This window comes from Copidosoma floridanum, unplaced genomic scaffold (assembly GCF_036245765.1).
Source record: "Copidosoma floridanum isolate Cflo_tuat_1 unplaced genomic scaffold, Cflo_Japanese_pri ptg000013l, whole genome shotgun sequence".
Taxonomy (NCBI): domain Eukaryota; kingdom Metazoa; phylum Arthropoda; class Insecta; order Hymenoptera; family Encyrtidae; genus Copidosoma; species Copidosoma floridanum.
In genome coordinates this window covers 4,935,386-4,958,628 of record NW_028321890.1, presented here as the reverse complement: position 1 = coordinate 4,958,628, position 23,243 = coordinate 4,935,386, and positions in this window count along the sequence as shown.

The window sequence follows — 23,243 nt, the reverse complement described above, 5'->3', positions numbered from 1 at the left end:
TCTTTTTACTTCACGTCCTTATAAAGGTCTTTGTCATATAGTACATATTTTATTTTTCCTCGATATTTAATTTAATTATTGTGGTAAGAACTATGTGTCAATTAATTAGAATTTTAAGATCTTGAAATGTTTTATATAATTTAGTATTCGGAATGTTTCTGAATTAGAAAAATTAATTTGATCGAAACAAAGTTATCTCTTCTCTGATAATTTAATAAATTTAGAAAAGCCAGAAATAGTTAATTTTAAAAAAAGTATATATAATAAAGATTTAGAATAGTATTTACAATATTATACAATTTATAGTTTCCTTAACTTAACTTATTTCTATGATCGTGGATTAGCCTCTGCTTGCGCGCATGCAGTCGCAAGATCTTACAAGGTTGACTGCAACGATGTTCCTAATCCTATACGAGAGCACTCATGGCGATGAAAATAATTAGGCTTCTGCTTTTAACGTTGGAACCTCAGTCGACAGTCCTTTCTTTTTTGTTCATCCTTGATTCACTTTTGAGACGAGCTTATAGTGGCCTGGTTTTCTCAAGCTTTTCTCACACAGCTGAGTCACTGAATTAAGTCTTACATTTAATTAAAATGCACGCTTTTAACACATAGTTTAATCACCGAACTAACTCTTACACTCGCTCGAAAGATGCAACGGAACTCACTCTCCAATCTTTAGAGTTACTTTGGAGCACTTAATGAGAGAGAAATGGCGAATATTGTTATGTGTGACAGGTTTTCTATACTTTTGATTTTAAGCAGGAAACGTTCAATTAGGGATTGGAACGACCAATTAGAGCTTAACCAAATTACCCTCAACTGACACAAGCACAGTCGTGGTGCAATAATTTCTTAGTTATTAATGGCTTAAACTGCTGATATCTCGGAATTTACATTAAATACAAGTTGCTGTCAAAATGTTGTATTATATTTATTGTAGAAAGTAAAAAACAATAAAATTATTAAGTATTTACATTGTTGGATGTACCACTGCAAATTGCTGTTGTAAGATAATCGTTTTATAAGATTGTTTGAGCTTGCACGCATAGTTCGTGTTATGCGACGGTAGCTTGTTTTAAAAGAAGTCAGTTATATGTCACGCGATTGCAGAATCGAGTATACCGCTCGATGGTTCGAGATTACTGAGCTTTTGTTTTTCATAATTTAAAAACGAAACTCTGTATTTTAAAGTTATAAATATAAGGTATATGACATGGCAATAGTGTTTGTATGTAAACATACAACGTTATAAATACCAAACACACGCAGATTCATGTAACAACATCATATCTAGGCTGCTTTATGAGGAAAGCAGAAGTATAAAACGATTGATACTTCGTTTTTTTAACAAAAGAAAGGAATTTACATTTAAAACGGTATTTTAATAATAAGTCTAATCAACTGGTGTATATTTATGATAAGGCTATGGTTGCCAAGAGTAATGACAATCTAAGATGGGGGTGTTATATTCCACGTTTTTACAGACAAACCGAATTACAAGAAAAACGCGATTTATTTGTCAAATTAGTACAAGAACTATTGTGTATATACACAAGCTTACATATACAGTGGAACTCATACGTCACTTATATATGCGTGTGTGTGTATTAGCTTTAAGGAGAATGGTTCATTTTATGCTGACATAAAATTCGGATGGTCTTAGTTTAAGAATGTATGTATGTACTGAAATTAGATGTTACTGGAATAAATGCATGAAATTTATTGTTAGTATAAATTAGTAGTCTTCTCACGCATTAATTGTCCAGTTCTACTATTGTATACCAATAAAGAAAATGTTATTAACATATTATTTAATTAAATTCCAAACTAATCGTAAGATGCTTGAAAGGATTTGTTGTGAAATAATAAAACTTATTTGTCACACTTTAACTTGTATTTGGTGTTTCTTTCATGGCTTATACGGGCTTTTATTAGTACTAATCCAAGAAACGCGACCGTACTTATCAGAAGTATGCGATTAGTTCATTTGCATCATTATTTCCCAACACATAAAATCATAACATGCAACACCATCATACAAGCTTACTGTTTTGCTGTCAACATAGTCTAAAAAAACATCACTCAGTGATTTACCTAATTTAACCAAAAGTTTTATTTACCCGATCTGACGCTATAAAAATGCACCATTAAAAGAAGAAATCGCTCTTTTTACGACGGTAACATGTCCTCTAAAGTTTTAATCTACTCTTTATCACCACGACTGGTGAGTACTTATTGAAGTAAGGCGTAAAGTGTTGGTTGAGGCGACTCAGGTGCGTTTTGAAAACATCGATAGATGATCGAAAGATAAGTTATAGACATTAATAATTTATTAGTAATATAATTTATATTAAATGTCATGAAAGTAATTCAAGTAAATTATATTTAAAAAATTAACTGTAGCTAATGACTTTCATAAAAAAGTACAATAATTAAAATTGTCGATATCATTTAAATGAAAAATTTGTACTTAACTGTTAAGAACAAATCAAGCTTAAAAGCTAAACCCTAGGAAGCCTACGAATGACTCTAAAATAAAACAACTAAGACCATACTCTAAACAAATTCGGTCATAACAAGGTCAGAAGCAATAACCATAATGCCTTCAAGATACAGTTTCATTTTCTGACTTTGTAAACATGCGTATGCTAGTGCAATCACTCTAAGAAATGTGTTTGGCAAGTCCTTCTACTTTATTGGCATCCTTTAATATTAATAATAAAGCTCACCTGGGTTAAAGCTGTTATTTTATGAGTATTTCTTGTTTGTATTTCTGCCCGAAAAAATCCTAATTCGATGTCTGCTACTCTGACGTTTTTTGCTGACGCTAGATTTTCTTAGATATCACTCTGAAACGGTACCATGTTACATGAACCTACTGGTAGTTTTTTGAGCAATCAAAAATCCGTAACGACATTTACTCTTTATTAATTCGTTGGGCGCGGTTGTTTTGTCACTATCTAAATGTTTGTACTGTATAAGAAAGTGAAGGATATAATTATTTATAGTTTGAACGTTTTTCTTTCTTTCAATTTTTATCTGCTTTTAAATAGATATCTGCATCTTTTTGCCAGGTTGAGTTTATCTGATCTTGTCATAATTTAATGCTTCAAAAAGTGTATTGTACTTAGAGGATCGCTGTCAATGCTGAATACGTGAGGGTTGGATTCAATGAGTTGTCTTGCGTAATAATTCTTTTGACTTTGGCACTCTACTATGCCCATTGAATGCATAATATTATTAACGGTTCTCGTTTCACTAGCACCTCTCAATATCTTATAAAGTTGCTTGTTTTTTCTCTATTATCATTTTTTTTTTTATAAAATAACCCCATCACTACTACCCGCAAGCTTTTACTAAATTTTATTAATTAACTTCTTCATATTCTCTACTTTTAGAGCAGGCATTTATATAATTTTGTTAGTTGTATCAATATATTATGTGACTATTCTTGCTTTATTTTAAATTCTACAAGGCTTTCAAACATTATTTCTCCTTTTTTTTCTTAGAGGAGTATTAAGATATTTTCTGATGTATTTCAGCTTTTTTTATTTGTGGCTAAACTATTTGTTTTGATTTTTCAGGTATTTCAAAACACTTTAGCTTTCACAGTGGTATCTCTTCATTATCTCATGTAATTAAACTGTCAGCAGTACTTATACGGCCCTGGTATCGCTTTAAATTATCCCACACCATAATTCCTACCACGTCAGTTAGAGGGTTGTTGGGAGTAACATGCAGTGTGCTTTCCAATTCATGCAGATGAGCTTATACCGATTGTGGTACATGCCCTGATCTCAAAAGTTTGACAGTTCTTTCGGAAAACTGTCTTATTCTTTGGTCAAACTCTAAAAGCTTGGGTTTGTCATTCTCTTCCCGTGTATCCAGCACTTTTGTTCAATTACCTTTTTTCAGCCTTTTCTGCCTCTTCTTGTGCGTTTGTCGTTTCAGTGTGGAGAACTGTCTTCGTTGTTTTCAGTGGTATGTTTCATTTTTGTCTATACTGTCTAAGTACTAAGACTATTGTGGTACGTCTCCACCTCTACCATTTTTTCTAGCTCCATCGTTGGTGGCCTCTCTCTGGTATATTCTTTCTCACTGGACACTCTTCTCTCTGTTAATTTCTATAGCTCACATTTAACGTTAGAAAACTATGAGGAACATCCTATAACTATAAAGCTGTGGATGCATCTCTTCCGTTGTCAGAGCCGTAGATACCGTTTTACCGCATTGGGTCCTTATTAGATGGTTGTTCGTGTCTAACAAAGTCTCTAACATAGCTTTTCCTGCTGTCTTAAATTAAATGTCTTTTTTAAAACGATTGAATTTGCCCCTGCTATAATTGTCATACAAGTCACCATTGCCATGATTGTCATTAAAAGTATTACTTCTTGGGTTGTACTTATCATACCTGCCGTTGTAGTTACTGCTTATGTTGTATGCCTCCATAGGGATGTTATTTTAACTCCCTTAATAACTACTATGACTATTACTGTTAACATTATCATTCATGCCTCTATAGTAACAAGCGTTACTGTTAGTAGGAATATTGTGTACGAGTTTATTATGCACCTTGTTTATCTGTCTCTTCTCTTCTCCGTATCTTATTTGTACGCATATCAGTCTCTTGCGTAGTGTCTTGGTCTCTGACAGTAATTGCAATTTTCTTTTAGTTGCTTTTCACTATCTCTAGAAGTTTTTTTGTCGTTCACCAACGCTAGTTAATTTCTGCATTGCTCAACCGAATTCCCAGTTCAACCATCACAGTATATACAGTTTTTTTTTGTTCACTGATGCTGCCTCTTGGGGCCAACACGTGATTTTTGTCATTTTTTCTTCTATCTTTTCCAGATTTCCTAGTAGTTAATTTTTGGTATTTGCGTTATTATTTGTAGGCAGTACACTTGTTTTTACTGTTATTGCGTGCCGTAAACTAAGGTTGCTTCTGATTCTTAGTGCTTCTATGATAGCTTTAAAGATGGTCCTTTGGTTTAAATTTGTTACTTTTCACTAAAATGTTGGGTACAGTCCATACGTGAATTATTCAGCTGCCTTCCATTCCACACTTTCATTTAGAACTTGTTTTTGAATGGGCAATAGGCTTGGGTTTTAATCGTGCAGCATTGTCAGCCTATTGTACAGATGTTGTGCCATTCCACCGCTGTCCTCCATTAATTTATAATTTTGTTGCTTGATTATTTTTAGTTGTACGATTAACGTGGCTGAGTTATTTATACTGCCACATTTGCTTACAAGTTAACAAAAAATTCTTGGACTGTTGACTGTTTAGAATTAATCTTATCTGGGCTCAAAATTCTTAACTCATTTTTCATTCAATCTGCTTGCGATAGTGTCGAGAAACATTAATACGTTTTTTGAGCCCACTCTTTAGGCAATTATCTTTACCATCGTTTTAAATAAAGTGTAAAAAATTGAGATTTATTTGTTATGTTACTAAGTGACACTAGAGTATTATGTTGTGGCTTTCACGTATGGTTCTCGTCGCACCACGTATAAGTTCCCACTTTAATTGTCTGTGTGTAAGAAAATATGTTTGTCCTCTGATCTTACTCATATAGTTGCGGGTCAGTCAAAGTGGGTTGTAATTTATACAAAAGACGAGTATCAGCTGCTGCAAATGCTGACTTTTTTATCCACTTGATTTCTTCACTTATTTCTCTGATTCCACTTTCTAGGTGACGCTTTCCGTAATTTTTGACCATGCTCCTAATGCCCTTCCACTCTTCACATAAGGCTGGTGAAGTAGGCTACCCAAAAATTAATCTATCCCCTAGTATTCTGTAAGGACCTATTTCTTTCAACACAATCTTTCTCACAATTTTTGAATGCTTTGGCGTAATGATTGTCAATAGTATTTTGTGTTCTATTTATGACATTGTTCTACTGATCAACATTTTTACACTGAGTTCTTTGCCATAGATAGATACTGACGATTGGACTCTGATTCAAACCATTTAATAGTAATAATCTCTGCAATGTTGTTAAGCAACTTTAATCTATAGCATAATATAAAAGAGGATATATATATATATATATAGTATTGATTCGAAATTTGTGACTTGATGTCAATATAATTTTGCCGATGACCGTTAAAGTTCTTATTACCCCATTCTAAAAGAACTTTCATATTTATATCCACACTAATTTAAAATCTGTGGTAACCAAACATTGTATTATTAAAATTAAAATAATGTAATAAGCCAACATGACTAGAACAGCTGCAATATCTAAAAGTTATTTTAAACTAAAAGGAAAAAGAATATGTTCAGCGACTTGATAAATATTTTTAAATAAAAAGATTATGTTTGGTATTGGATTAAAAAATAATATTTTTATTTGTAACAGCTTGATCATTGGAAAAAACCCTTAAAAAATAAATAAAAATTATGTCGTAGCTTATCAATATTTTCAAAAACCTATATTTCTATGTCTATTAGTGCAATTAGTAGGATATATTAAGATTTTGGTAACCCTTTCTATAGAATAAATATAACAATGGATTGTACGTAAATAGTTTCGTTATATCCCGAGTTGATACGAACTGTATTATAAGTATAAGCTATCCATCCGTCTAATTCAGATAAGACGTATTTAAATATAAAGCAAGCTCATGTGACAAGAGGAGCTCGTACATCAATTATATGTGCGCGTGTGTGTATTAGCTTTAAGGTGAATAGTTCATAATATGCTGACATAGAATACGGCCAGCCTCGTTGTCAAAATGCATGTATGTATCAATGAATAGTGACTTGCTCATTAATTGCTCAATTCTGATAATGTATACTAATTTAAAATTGGTTGACCTAATTCAACCAAAGGCCTCTTTTACTCGCTCTAATGGTATAAAATCACACCGTCAAGAGGAAAAACCGCTCTGTTTATGTCTGTAAACTGTCTTCTAAAGTTTTAGTCAACTTTTGACTCTCGTGACTTGTGAGTATCTTATATACGTGAGGCATAACACGTTGGCTGAGGTCACTCGAGTGCGTATCGAGAACATCAATAGTATTGGACTACGCTAAGGAGCCAGGTACAGCAAAGAAGGCCTGCTGGAAGTGGTTTCGGCGATAATAGAGAAAGCAGAAATCGCAACGTCCTACTGGCCACGAACTAATTTTTTTACGTTTAAGGAAACACAAAAGGTTACTGCACGAATCATTACGGAACTCCAAAGCAGCAGTTTCAACAATCAGTAATAGACGTAAGTTATTTATCAGCAACAAAATTTATGCTGAACCTTGTTAAAGTGACCTGATTAAATTCTATTTAATAGAACAAAACATTATTAAATTGCTTTAATGAAGAAATACAGTAGTTAAAGTTACCCATATTATTTAAGTAAAGATTATTATTTAATTTAAAAAAACAAATAAAACTCACGAGCTGAATCCTAAGAGACCTACGGATGACACTTAAATAAAACAGTTAAGACCATACTCTGAACAAGTCCAGTCATAGCAAATTGGAATCCCTTGTGTTCTTTAAGTTTTAGTTTTGTTAAAAAAAAAAAAAGAAAAAGGAAGAAAAAAATTACTTTTATAAATTAAATAAATTACATATGAGTGAATAAGAAAAAACAATAAATAAAAATTGCCCAAAAGTAAAGGAGAAAACTCGTTATTAGACGTCTCTTTTTAAAATATAACAGTTTTAAAAAATGTTTCACAAGGATTAAGTACTACTGACTTATTAATGTGCACAAATTAAGCATCTCAACACATACGTTTTTATGACGTACACTTGATTCCCTTAAAAGACTTTTTACAAGATGTAGAAAATAGACGAACTCTAACAACAGCCGTTCAAGAACCTATGTACCTTCGCACAGTTATTTCTAGACTTAAAGGCGAAGCTCGAAAAAGCTTAATAGGTTCTACTTGTGCATCAATTGATTAGTTAAAAAAAACATCAAAAACAAGAATTTTGACCAACCAAATCGTATCATTAATACATGACAGAACTTTTAAATACATTAATGAAACAAAATAAAACAGTTCGAAATTTTTATCATAGAACAATTTCTCTTATAGAAACTACCTTAACAGTCCTTTTGACTGAATGGAATGATGAGAAACTCAAGACAATATAAACAGCACAACTTAAAAAATTAGCACTAAAAACGTTAATCAATGGTTGACCTGACTCGTAGAAATTAAGTATAGCACTTTCAAAACCCAAAGATATTTATGAAGCTTTAGAAGCTGCTTTATTTACTGAACGCACTTACCCACCAGTATACAATCAGGCCAAGTACATTTACAAGGCCGCACCCACAACCTCTACTTCTATGACTCCTAAATTTTCGGTACCAAATGTTACCGAAATTCCTGTTCCTATCTCTACTCAGTTTGACCACCAAAAAAAAATACGTCAGTTTTAATGACCCACTAACCCACAATAGAAATTATTTTCCGCATACCACGATAAAAATGATGTCAAGATGACTCAACCAAAATTCGACGAGTATGGTCGAAAAATTGTACATCCCTCATTTAGCTACGCACCTCAACGATGATTAAGTACTCTGCCACTAAACTGTACACCACCATCACCCTGGAATAATCAACCTAGATTTTAATACTATAACCAAAAACAATACTAAAATTATAATCAAAAACGATACCGAGACTTTCACCCAAACTCTCCAAAAAACGAGAACGAGACTGGGTGGTTTTACGCGACTGTAAGTTTGAATATGATCACGCGTCTGAAATCAATAATGGCAATGAAATTCACAGAGCCCTCCAAGACAGAACAACAGAAAATTCACTAGCAATTAAATTACATTTTCAAAAATCTTTATTTTAGATTCAGGCGCAGAAGTAAATGTCATCAGTTATAACGCATTAAAGAACGGCACACAAATAAATTATGATAACACAATTGAATTAGAAGGAATAGCCCCACAAAGAATATACACTCTAGGTACCGTAACGGTTAATATATTTGATACAGTTCACGAATTTCACGTTATGAGTCCAGAATCGGCAATAAATAATGTATGTATTTTAGAAAATCCGTTCTTTGCACAAGAATACGCTAGAATCGATTATAGATTAAATGCATTAATTGTTAAAAGCAGACCAATTAAATCTATACCATTATTATATTGAGATAATGAGATCAACTCTATAAAATTATTTAAAAAACAAGGAAAACACTTAAGATTGAAAACGAAACAAAATTTGGGATGAACTTCTGAAAAATTTATTTTTCCACTTCACGATGAAGTGAAAATACCCACTCCCCCATGCGATATTATTTATTATAACTCTCAAGAATTTAAAGTTAATAAGAACAGACGTAACGATTTACCAGCCAGAACTAGAAAAGCTATTGAAAAACCGACTAGAAACAACATCACCGGCCATGCTTATTTTCGTAGAATTACTACCTCACTCGAAGTGTATACAGGCAAGGCAGTAGTACATTGCAAAGAAGGTCACTGTTATATAATAGCTGTAAAAACAAAAGATAAGCCAACAAAAAAAGAAGTACCCGGGCAAGAACTTCAGCCTTTTAATGTCATGGAATATGAAGGCTTTTTAGACACTGACTTCGAAGAGAATGATTTAAGCCATAGAAAAGATCGCATTGAATTTATAATAAAAAAGCTAAAAAGATCTCATCACTCAAAAGCTAGTTTATCAGAAATAAGAAAAATTGTAGAAAAATACGCTCACTTATTTTACATTCCAGGTGATCTGGCTCCTTGTACTTTTGTTATGACACATCAAATACCTCCGACAGACGACCGCCCTGTATTTATCAAACAACATCGCTACCCCTTATTATTACACCAAGATATTAAAACTCAAATAGAAAAACTATTAGCAGACGGTTCAACTATAAAATCAAACAGATCTTATAGTAGTCCTCTCTGGATAGTATTTAAAAATCAATGACCTGATGGACCAAAAGATACAGATTAGTAATAGATTACCGTAAACTAAGCGAAAAAATCATCCTTAATGCTGATCCACTACCAAACATTACTGAAATATTAGAGTTAATCGAAGGCTTAAATTATTTCTCTGTTTTTGATCGAGCCAGTGGATTTTATCAAATAGAAGTTGATCCTGCAGATGGACATAAAACTGCTTTTAACACACATAACGGTCAATGTAAATATGTAGGAATGCTATAAAGACTATGCAATGCACCTGCAGTATTTCAACGATTTATGGACGTGATTTCATAACAATTGCTAGACATTGAGTTATTTATATTTTTTGATGACATAATTATATGCTTAAAAATTTAAAAAGATTACGTGGTGGAAATTACTTATTTATTTAAAAAATTTTCAAGATCAAAATTAAAATTACCACTTTTTAAGGAAAAGAAAGAAATTTGAGTGGACAGATACTTAGCAAAAAAGCTTTGAAGGTTTAAGGAAAATAGTATGCAAAGCACTTGTGTTAGCTTGCGTTGATTTTAATAAGCCATTTATATTAACAACAGATGCATCTAATCTAGCTATTGGGGTAGTATTAAGCCAAGGAGAACCAGGAAAAGACCGCCCAATTGCGTATATGTCAGAAACTCTAGGTAAAGCTGAAAGAAACTATTCTACAAAGGGAAAAGAACTCACTACCAAACATTACTGAAATATCAGAGCAAGTCAGAGGCTCAAATTATTTTTCCGTTTTTAATCTAGCCAGTGGATCTCATTTAATAGAAATTTACCCTGCAGATAGGCATAAAACTGCTTTTAACACACGTAACGGTCATTATAAATATGTAGGAATGCAATTTGGACTATGCAATGCACCGGTAACATTTCAACACTAATGGACGTCATTTTATAAGGACTGCAAGACATCGAGCTTTTTATATTTTTTAATGATATAATTGTATGTTCAAAAACTTTAAAAGTTTAAAAGTTTAAATTTTTAAAAGTTAATTGTATGTTCAAAAACTTTAAAAGATGATGCGACGAAAATTACTCATTTATTTGAAAAACTTTCGAAATCAACATTAAAATCACAACTTGACAAATGTGAATTATTAATGCCCGAAGTGACTTATTTAGGACATAAAATAGAAAACTACGAAGTAAAACTAGATTAAAAAAAATTAGAAGCTGTTGAAAAACTTCCAAAATAAAAAAATCAAATAAATGTTAGACAACTTTTAGAATTAGCAAACTATTACCATCGTTTTGTCAAAAACTTTACAAAAATGACAGAGCCTTCAACGTCCTTGTTGAGGAATGGAAAGAAGTTTGAGTGGACAGATACTCAGCAAAAAAGCTTCGAAGAGTTAAGAAGAATATTATGCAAAGCAGTTGTGTTAGCTTGCGTCGATTTAAATGAGCCATTCATATTAACAACTAACGCAACTTATATAGCTATTGGCGTAGTATTTAGCCAAGAAGAACCAGAAAAAGACCATCCAATTGTATATATGTCAGAAACTCTAAATTAGGCTGAAAGAAACTATTCTTCAACGGAAAAAGAATGCCTAGCAGTAGTTGTAGCAGTCCAATATTTTCGATATAACTTATACGGCAGAAAATTTACGGTTTACGGAGATCATGAATCACTATCCTAGATCGAGTCCATCAAAGATTCTATAAGTAGGCTAAATATAAGAAGAGCAAGACTTTAAGGTTATAGCTATACTCATGAGTACAAACTTAGTAGACTAAATACAAACGTGGACGCCTTATCAAGTAATCCTATTGAATAGAAGGAAGACGAAAGTGATAAAGATAATTTTTTGGACAAAGAAATATGATTAAAAGCTCGTTTACTATCTATAACTCCTAAAAAAACTAAAACTTAGATAGCTGGCAAGAATATGTCAAAAACCAATCAATCTCATTTCGATACCATTAAAAGCATACAATTAGCACCTGAAGTAAGAAAAAATAAACCTAGAGATACACTATTAAAAGTACCTCGGGGTATGGGAGGCGGACAGGGTGAGTTAAATGCACCTACAATAGCAGAAAGATTGAAAGCGAGACGAAGAAAAGTAACACCAAGAGCTCAAATACAAGACTCGTCATCCGAACCCAACACCGCGTCTACTTCACAGTTTAGTGACCCTTAATCTGACGCTTTAATACTATTGCAATAACGATTATTTATGCCAAGCTGAATAAAGGCACTTGAAGAAGAGACTGCTTAAAATATAATGGCAAACTCAAGGGACGAAAATTCGGAAATCAGTAAAATTGAAGAAATAATCAAAAAAATGTAGGTTTTTCACCAAGACGAACTAATATTCCAATCAAACCCAGTACATCCTGAGCCAACGACATTTATAAAAAATCTGTCAGATTTTAACAAGAAAAGACTTTACTTTTTCGAACAAAGGAACTTTAAATTTTACTACAATAAAACCAAAATTTAAATCTACTTTTCAACTCTCCATCCAAGTCCAAGTAAACAATACAAATAAAAATAAAGAGCAGTTATGCAATTCAAGAAATAACACGTTCATTAATGAAGATTGCGATGAAAAAAGATTCTTTATAGAATGGAATCAAAACTCATTATGTGGGGATAGTTACGATAAGAAAAATGAAATACCAAGTAACACCATTCTTGGAAAAATACAATTTTTACCTACATCTCCTACCAAACGTTCTGACGGCAGTTACTTAAATTAAGTACAAATGAACTCACTCCCATCATTACCTTAAAATTCAATTTCTTCTACTATAGTAAATGAATAGATTGATGAAATAATGAACAAATTTATTGCAAACATAAATTCCATAAGAGCAAAATCTCCAATTAAATCACACAGAAATAGTCCTACCAAAAATAAATTACAAAACTCTAATAATGAGCCATACAGAAGAAGTTTATCACCTGTAGAACAAAATAGTAATGAAGAAAAAGATAACAACTTTTTTTAATCGGAAAACATAGAAAATTAAATTGATGACAATACCAAGAAAACTTCCAATCAAAATATTTTACTACAAACAAGCCATACAGCAGCGTCAGAACATATACAGCAAAATTGGAACTAAGCTCGTACCGAAAAAGTAACAAGAAATGTAAGTCCCGTTGGAAATACCTCTAATATAACTTATAAAATAAATTAACACTTTTAAGTACTTGTGAAAATTGAAGTTATTCAAAGGATAACTAAATCCTTTTTTTTTAATATTATAGTGCTCTACGTCCGGCTCCTTTAATAAGGGCACTACTATGGGCACTTAGCACTTGGGAGAAGGAAGGGATGAGGGATGGGAGGCCTTCCACTACTGGGAGGGGAGTAGGGGGAAGTTAGGCAATTTTGCTGCGAGGAGGTCACCTAAACCCTTCTTGAGGAGCATTGCGTGGTGAGAAAGTACATGTGGAAGTCACAGAGGTACTTGCCCGAAAGTTATATTATGGCCGGGAATCAAACCACGGTTTTCCGTGTGCCAATCCACGACCTAGCCGACCAAGCCACCACGCGCTCGATAATTACATCCATTTTATTACTGAAACAGTAGATTTAAGATCAGAAAGCAGTAAACTACTATTTGATACAGGAGCTATATCAAAAAAAGAATTATTAGATGTTCAACGAAAATTGGAAAACGTTATTACTAAAAAAAGCCGAAATCGCTACAAATTTTCACTAGTCGTAAACACAACTTTTACTGACTTAATAAAATCTAGCATTTTACGGACCTGATTTAAAAATCTTGCAGATGCAATATCTGTAAAAAAAGTTAACACCGCTCGTAATTTTAAGAAAGGTGAACTCACCGATAATTTCTCTAGAGGAGAAATGTCATTACTTTTATACCAAGAATTACGTCACCTTCCCCTTACAGTAAAAATTTGATTTAACGTCTGTTCTTTTCGAATCCTAGAAGATAGAAAGAAAAAATTAGTTAAAAGTCATACTAACTTATTCTGAGGCTTCAGAGAAATAATGAAAACTTATAGACGAATTAGAGAAAAATATTATTAGAAAGGGATACGAAATGACATTGCTGAAAACATACAAAAAAGTAAAATTTGCCAGGAACAAAAATTAGTCCACGCAAATACCAAAGAACCTATGGTAATTACAAACGCACCATCAGAAGTATTTTACACAGTTGCAATAGATACAGTAGGCCCTTTTCTACAAAGTACATCTGGAAATAAGCACAATCTAGCAACGCAATGCTGAATTACAAATTTTTTTATCGCAGTTCATATTCCTAATGTTCAAGCAAAAACTGTTGCCGATGTCTTATCGAGACATTTCATTAAAACTTTTGACATTCGTAGAATCATTCTTAAGGACCAATTAAAAAATTTCATAAATCAAGTATTGACAAAAGTATCAAAAATTTTTTAATTCCGTTTAACTCTCACTAGCGCATATCACCGACAATCAAATGGTTTATTAGAGAGAAGCCACGCTATGTTAAACGATTTTTAGAGAACTAACGCTCAAAACAATAATAATAAGGATTAAATGATTTTTTCTGCAATGCATGAGTATAATACTTTAGTTCATTCAACAACAGGCTTGGCACCGTTGGATGTTGTCTTTGGTAGACAGGCACGTTTTCCAACTCCACTTCCAGACAAATTTACTTAAAATCTCAAAACAAAATAAAAAGCACGTCATGACAATAAGTCAAAGCCACACAATTTGTAAGTTGGAATGACAGTCTATATACTGAAAGAACCCTAAAAAGGAAAATTTGGTTGATTTTATAACGGAATCTAAAAAATTAAAGAAACACTTAGTAATAATGTCATATAAGAATCAGAAAATGCAAGAATAATTAACAAGCTCATGGATTAAGTAAAACGTTGCTACTTATGAAAAAAAAAAAAAAATATTGTTAATTTTTAATGCAGATTCGTCCGATCAATATGTTAACTAAAAACACTGCCTTTCTGCTTCTGCTAACACTAAGGCCTGGTATGATAAGAAGCTAAGAAGAGATACCTGCAAAACCTTACGACAACATGCTTTTAGTAAATAAGCCAGGTATATATTGAGTACACTAACAAAGTCAGACTAATTTGAACCTAATGGCACGTTACTATCACGTTAGATTTTTGTAGCATTGAAGACCAAACTGAGCTATACTATGAACAGCTAGATACTGTATTTGAACAGTGTACTAGAGTACTTAAAAATCAAGATTGCAAAAATTTAATACCAAGATACACGTTAAATAATATAATTCGTTTAACAAAATCAATATACGAAGATTTAAAACTATTTTTTGCACCTAAAATACAAATTCATAGTAAAGAAACAAACTCCAACAATATAGTGAAAGTTATCCCTAGCTACATGATAATAAGACGACCATCACTAGAATTCGTTGGGTGGATTTCGAAAAAAATATTTGGATCTATGAGTGTGGATGATCGAAATAAAATAAATACGGATGTAAATAATTTTTCCAACTCTACTCAAACAATATCATATTCAGAAGCAAAATAGACTTACATAGTATGCTTAAATCTCAAAAAAAATGAAACAGAATTAGAAAAAAATGGAAGACATAATGAAAAAAATATAAAAAACTTGGAAAGTTCAACCCAAGAAGCATGCTGATTAGATAATGATAATAGAAAAATTGAGTTTAAAATAGTAGTATTATAATGGACTAACTCTTTCAAAAAATTCCAATTTTTTATACTAAATTTTTACAAAACGCTTATCAGTGCAGTGGGAAGCACGTCACAAGGACACCTACACCCACTAATGATACAAAAGAAACAACTTTAACAAATTAGATTAGCAGTTGAACTTCGTTTCCCGTTAATACGTGAGGAACAATTTAGTAACTATGCTATGCACTCGAATCTAGTTTCAACAAATTTACACTTAGATTCAAAAGGCTATGTCAGCATTAAGCCACGACATAGTAACCTGATCGTAAGCAAAAATACCCAAAATTGTTTCGTTACCAACAAAAAATTTTTAAAATAATTGCACTGCAGATAAGAAGATTTTAAATTGCCGACCAGATATCCCTATTTACGAGGATAATATAAATAATCCTTGCAAATTCTCTTTCTTCATAAACCCATCAACAAAAGCACTAAGAATTTGTCAAATAGTATTATATAAGTAAACCAAAATTCATTGGATAAGACTAAAAACCACTGAACAATGGTTATATTCTACACAAAATACTACTACGATACAATTATTGTGTAGAAATAATCCCTTAATCACACAACCAACTGAAATTAAAATACAAGGTACGAGAATACTAAAGATCAACAGTAACTGTATTGCTCATGCTCCCAGCTACACCCTGTATGGAATCAGAACACTAGAATTATCAAAGACTTACTACTATAGATCAGAGCTTTCCCACAGTTTAGCAAATTTATTAAACCTCCCTAATATTAAAATAATCAAAATTGGCAATAACATTTTCTCTCTAAATCTACAAGAGGAGGAACAAATCGAAATAAATAAATGGGCAGAGTCAAATGACGCAATAGCGTTAACTAGAATGGAGGAAACCTGAGAGGATATAGCAATAAAAAACAAGTTAACTATCGAAATACAGCAATAGTTTCTAGAATCAGCAGAAGCCTCATAGTATATTCAATTGTTATATTAGTCATTGCCTTAATTTGATTAAGATGCATTTTAAAATTAAAAAAAAAATCCACTAATTTACCACCATTTATACATAGAGCACAACCGAGTTGATTAAATGAGCCTGAAATTCTTATAACACAACGTAATACTCCGAAAAAAGTACAAAAAATTGTGAAAAATCTAGCACCACTAATTCCCGACAGAACGACAGATGATTATATCCGATTTAAGGCCACTATTAATTTATTAAATATCTGACAAACAAAACAGTGTGAAAATAAAATGAATTTATTTAAAATAAAAAAAAAAGCTTGATACCAAGCCCAGATATATAAAAGTATAGGATAATAATAGTCAACTTGATAAGATCTTCTTATATTTTCTTTTTACAAACTTTATTACAAGCCAATATTTTATTCTAATTTACAAAGTATGAATTCATTATCAGATTACCCCATGTACATATACAAAATGATAATAATTTTTTTTTTTTCGTGATGAAAATCTGATTCACCTTTTTAAAACTGAAATGGTGATATCTGCCAATATAAAATGATCGATGCTTATACTGTCCATCAATATGCAAAACAGGACAGGTTGGAAAATAAATATCATCGAATGACAACCTGAAACTGTACATATCAACTTCACTAGATGTTATTTCTCGCTCTAACCATCGATACTCCTCTCAAAATAATATCTCGCATTCTTCAAAAATTATAAAGTTTCTCTCTATGAAGGCATCAAAAACCATTTAGCCGGACCTTCGGAAAAACCTTCTAGTAACGATTTCAGAGATAAAAAAAAAATAAAAAATCAATAAAATAAAGAAAAATTTAAATTTATTGTTATAGTTCGTCTTATTAACTAGTATAAATTTTCGATTGATTTGTAATCGCCGAAGACTGCAACAATCTAGAGAGTGGGTTTTTACATCCCGAGTTGATACAAATATATTATAACTAAAAGCTATTTGTACGTCTAATTTAGATAAGACGTATTGTGAATATAAAGTAAGCTCATATAACAAGAGGAGCTCGTACGTCCTTTATATGCGCGCGTGTGTGTATAAGCTTCAAGGTGAATGCTTTATAATATGCTGAGATAAGATACGGCCAGCCTCGTTGTAAAAATGCATGCATATATGAATGAATAGTTACTTGCTCATTAATTGCTCAATTCTGATAATGTGTACTTATTGAAAATTTGTAATTCACACATTACTTCATTACATTTAAAATTGATTGTAAATTCCTCAGAAGAATCAATTTTGAAATTTGTAAGCTTACTGTTACAATTTAATTTGTATTTAGCGTTCTTACATTGCTGATATGAGCTTTCATCATCACTGACCCAAAACTTCAATCACACTTGTCAGAAAAATGCGATTGGTACTGTTGTATTGTTACTTCCTAATATGTAGAATCATAACATATAACATCATCGTGCAACTGTCAGCACAGGCTGCAAGAATATTGCTCATTGGTGGATTTAATTCAACCAAAGGCCTCTTTTACCCGATCTGATGCTATAAAAACGCACCATCAAGAGAAAAAATTGCTCACTTTACGTCTGTCACCTGTCCTCTAAGGTTTTGGTAAATCCTTGACTCTCACGACTCGTGAGTACCTTATACACGCATGGTATAACGTGTTGGTTGAGGCAACTCGAGTGTGTATCGAGAACATCAATAGTATCGGACTACGCTAAGGAGCGAGGTACAGCAAAGGAGGCCCGCCGAAAGTGGTACCAGCGATAACAAAGAAAGCAGAAATCGTAATATCCTACTGGCCACAAACTCATTCTTTCAAGTTTAAGGAAATACTGAAGGTTACCACGCAAAGCCTTAGGGAACTCTGAAGCAGCAGTTTCAACAATCAGTGATAGATGTAAGTTATTTATCAGTAATAAAATTTACGCTAAGCCTTGTTAAAGTGACCGGATTAAACTGTACTCAAAAGAAAAAGTTATTATTAAACTGCTTTAATAAAAAAATATATTAGTTAAAATTACCCATATTATGTAACTAAAGATTATTATTAAATTGAAAAGAGCAAATAAAGCTCACAAGCTGAATCTTAAGAGACCCACAAATGACACTTAAATAAAACAGTTCAGACCATACTCTGAACAAGTCGGGTCATAACAGTTTGTTGTAGACACACAGTAAGATTTTTTTTTAGTCTATATTTTAAACTATAAGAGGTTGAAACCATTACGTATCCTATAAAAAAACCTTATTGAGTCTGCCAAAATCTGTAATCGAACAACTTACAGTTTTTAAGGAATGCAAAAGCTGCGTTGATTTTTATTCTAATGTGTGGCATGTTGTGAATGTAGTAACCAGAATGTTCAATTAGAAATGGAAATATAAGCTAAAAATAGTATACATGCATGTAGATAAGTACTTATGCATAGTTTGATGTGTGTTATACTTTGCTGATAGTAATCATACTTAATGTTATTAAAATAAAATTAAGGCTTCTTGTGCTTTTGGCTTTTTTTTATAAAAATATATTAGTTATATTTATATTCTTACAATAAAAAAAATTAGTACTGGAATGAATGAGATACTTCCGTTAGAATAAAAAAATCTGTTTGTTGAAAAATCTTAGAATCCCTGCAACTGATGCAGCAATAGTCAAAGATTATAACTTTTATGAATCTTTCAATACAGAATGTTAAAAAAATAAGTGAGCCGTCGTGTTTCAGCAAGTCTAGTTATCGATCATTGACTGGAACAAATTGCACTTGATGATGTTACTTCCATTAGTGATAAATTTAATTAACATACCAAAATTAAGTACGAAAAGTATCCATAAAAAACTTATTATTGTATGTTAATGTCTGCTAATTTGGACCTAATGAGAGACATTCTGTCAAAATTACCGCATATAACGTGCGTCTTTGCTATGAATAAGCAGTATTGGTGCATCCGTGAGTGTTATGTCCTATTAAGCATCGTTCTCAAGTGATTTCACGGCAAGCTTGTCAGAAAGTGGCACATATATAACTGTCAACAGTTTTCAACTATTTAATTGGAGTTGGTCCATGCACGTTGAATAGCAGCAATCGCAAGTAGAAATATTCTTGGTCGGTAAACAATGTACGAGCGTTTCAGAGTGTCACATTAATATTGCAATATAGCTTAGGAGTAACAATCACGATAGCATATTAAGTAAATCATGACATAAATGTAAAAATGTAAAAAAATGTAAAAGCTTCATTAAACGTTTACTTAAATTTTTAAAATAATTTTTCCCTTGTGTCGTAATTATCACTGCCACGGACAAACTGATCTGTTAAAGAAATTTTTAATTCTTGAAATTGCAACGCAGAGCAAGTTTTTTTTAGTTTTGACCCAAAATTCAGAAAACTGCTTACACTTGAAAGTACGTAAGTATAAGTATGTATATGTTAAAAAAATGTACAACCTAAGTAAAAGAGAAAAAAAAACACTATGAGTCGTTGGACCTACGGAAGAAGCAAAGCTTTATTGAGGTTTGTTATGAAAAAATTTGTTTCTTAAATTATATAATTTTTTGGTAATTATTCATTAATATTGTTTTTCTTAAAAATACAAAATTTAATAATGCTCATTTATCATAACATTTTGTTATTGACACCAAAAACTCATTTTGGCTTTAAACAGTGGTAACTATGGGCTTGTTGTACAAAAAATACGAGATGATTTAAGTTTATCTAAATAACAAGTGAAGGTGGCATCATTGATTATTACAAATTAAGTGGTCGATTGCAATGGGTTAATATTTATATTTAAAATCAGTTATTCTTTTAGCGATTAAATAATTAGTACAACAGCTTCAAAAAAAAAATCAACGTTAAAATATCTGCTTACCTCTATGGTAATCTTATTAAAATTTTTTCAAGTATTGCAGAACCCTCTTCTGTATACAATAATAGTTGTTCATAGATAAATTAAGTTGTTTCGTTGACAAAAGTATTAAGTGATGTAGAAACAGGTAAAATAATTATCTCCTTGTCTCTTTGCACGAAGCATTTACACTGATATTTTTATTCTATTACACTCTCACCAACATTAGCACATGTCATATTTGGAATGTGTAAATTTTTAAACGAGTCAAATTTTTGTGCGATTTGGTAACGTATCACACAGTAAAATCTATATTTTGATGTGACATCTTAAATTTTTCTACTTGATCAGTTGGATTGTGGAGTTTCTTAAGTCTAATTTTTCTCTTAAATTTTCGCTTTCGTTTAATGACGTCAACTATGACCTCAATTTATATTAATTCTTTTTTTGTTTTAAAATATGAATCCCGTATCATTATCTACTAATGATTTAGAAATTATGATATTGGTTAGCCTAACAAAAACATGTTAGTACATCGTCTGAGGCAATACGTGTACCATGCACCTAAGAATCGTACACATTATCATCATTCACTAATCATTGAACACAAAAGATAGTTCACAGAATAATTAAACAAAATTATTTATAGGCACAAAAAATATTATACACACAATAATTATACACAAAAAAAAGAATTAACTGGTTGTGTACAAATAATGGTTCACGTACAAATTATTGTGAACAAGAAAAGAATGACAAAATGATGACTCAAATAAGTACAACTTTTTAACGGGCTCAACTTTTTATCTAATGCCTGTTTAATTTGTGCACAAAATACAATGCACATATGATTATTGTACACAAAAAAAATTGAATAGATTGTGCACAAATAACTTTTCACTTACAAATTGTCGAGAGTAATTATGTAGTAAAAAACTAAAAAATTACGATATTTAACAAAAATCGTAATGTAGCATGTATATGGTACCATGTCTGACAATATATCGTGCAAAGAAAACCGATAACTGCTGTGTGCTGAAATCTTGAGCAGCGACACCTAAATAGAAGAAAGCAGTACCAAGTACTTAGTATTAAATACCAGATATCCTTATTTTTTATGAAAGAGTTATTTGTTTGAACGCAAAAAAAGCATTAATATATTGTTTTGTACTTCGAAAATTCTTGACACTAATACATTTTTTGTGTCAAAGATCCCTTATTTAAAAAAAATATCACGTGACTGTAGCCTTGTATTGGATCTGTATTTCGTTAAGAATAATTTCGTGGTTTCGAGAGCAGGTAAATTCAAAATGGTACTTCATGCCACTAGGGCACAAAGTGTCTATGTTCAGCCTAAGAGCAAGAAGGTACTGTATTTAACCCCCCTCTTTGAATGCAATTTAATAAAAATCGTAAAAGTGTGTGTGTGTGTGTTGGTTGGTGTGGATTTCAGATAAGATGCGTTCTGCATGGGATGTATTTTAGACAAAACTCAGGCCACTTTGTTTTATTTTTACAGGCTCCTTAGTAGTCATTTCAGCACTATAGTAGTCACGCCTACCTTGAATTTGGCGTTGTGATAGAAGGCGTAAAAAGGCACAAAAATAACTAACGAAACGCTAAATCTTATATTTTTGCATTGTGTTTCTTAAGAACAAAAAAAATTGGATCACTTTATTTTCCTATCTAAAAAAACAAAAACAAAAAAAAAACACGCATAACAATTTTATGCTGCAAATACATTTTTAAATAACTTTTTATTTAGAATATAAATTTTCTCTAATGAAATTTTTATAAGGAATCACAAAAAATTACGATGGAGAGCAAATAGAGAAAAATATAAATTTTTTCAGAAAGTATGATCTTATAACTCAGTTCTGACGGCGGTACTACGACATTTACGTCTTCGTTTTACTGCCACAGTTAACAGCATTGCGGCGACTTTAGCGATGACAACTGAGCAGCATGAGTATAAAGAGAGAGACATCAGCGATGTACTCGAAAGAACGAGTGATCGCATGCTCAGCAGCTTGGTAGCGCTACAGTCGCAATATCGTTAGAGAGTGCGAGAAACGATCCGTCGGAACTGCACAGCGGTGGCGGCGCAGACTTAAGTGCGTGATTGTTCTTTACTTAGTTTCTACCCGGTCCCCACCTTTGTTTCTTATCAGCAGTACATCCGAAAAAATTGTAGATTTTCTTTACCATTTTCATTTTCGGTCGCGTGCGAGATTTTGTGTTGGTGTAACAGATTTTTCAAGTTTAGTTATTTTTACATGCTGACTATGACCAGGATAACTGCAGCTGTTGAGGGTCAGGGTAAAGGCAAGAGACCTATTATTGGGGAACCGCAGTTTCTCGTGTTAGTTCAACGTGCGGCATAATACGACCATAAAAACTTTTATTCATGATTGGATGACTTTGCAGGATTCGCAAGAAAAGAGGTAAGGTTCATCATATAAATCATTCTTATATAAGCATGTACGTCAGCTTGTTTGAGCTTTAGGATAATAATTGTTGGTTAAGGGCTACTTTATTAAACTTGAAGTGTGGTGATCATATACATCAAAAACATGACAAACTTTAAAAAGCAAAATTATGCTAGAAAAAATACCAGCTTTTAGGATGTATAAGAAATGACAGTGTTTATATGCACGTATTATTTACGTAGCTATTGGGCTTGTGAACTTGATTCCGCAAGTTCTTAAAGTGTGCAAACACCATTAGTGAGCCTCAAAAGAGTGAGTGGACAATACATCCGAATTTTCTTGGAATTCTTAGTACTTTCTGTTTTAATGAAATATAGTGGACTTCGTGGCTTAAAGCGCTATTGGCAGCCATACTTATCTAG